The 350-nt window shown below is 47.1% G+C and overlaps 1 protein-coding gene across 2 annotated transcripts in view; it reads right to left on the reverse strand.

The window, feature by feature from the left end:
- The window catches only part of LOC107737447 (kanadaptin-like), a 14,524-nt gene that overhangs the window by 12,689 nt on the left and 1,485 nt on the right, over nucleotides 1-350 (reverse strand). The window lies entirely within an intron of this gene.

Consider the following 350-nt stretch of genomic DNA (forward strand, 5'->3'; position numbering starts at 1 on the left):
CATAAACCAGCAAAGGACCAGCATAAACCAGCAAAGGACCAGTTTAAACCAGCATCCCAGCGTCAAAACATACCTAACGAGCATATGCTGGTTTTTTCAACAGGGCTGGTCTGATGAACCTCAATTCCAAGCATCATGTTTGAAGGAAACCAGGACCTGCTCATCACCTGAAGAGTACCACCCCAAAAGTAAAGTGTCCTGGTAGCAGCCTCATTCTGTGGGGCTGTTTTTGAGCAGCAGGGACCGAGGGACTCGTCAGAGTAGAAGATAAGCTCAATGCACCAAAATATTGAGTTAGCCTTAATGAAAACCCAGTCCAGAGCATTCAGAACCTCAGACTGGGCAGAAGG

The sequence above is a fragment of the Sinocyclocheilus rhinocerous genome, unplaced genomic scaffold, assembly GCF_001515625.1.
Source record: "Sinocyclocheilus rhinocerous isolate Xijiao unplaced genomic scaffold, SAMN03320098_v1.1 scaffold524, whole genome shotgun sequence".
Taxonomy (NCBI): Eukaryota; Metazoa; Chordata; class Actinopteri; order Cypriniformes; family Cyprinidae; genus Sinocyclocheilus; species Sinocyclocheilus rhinocerous.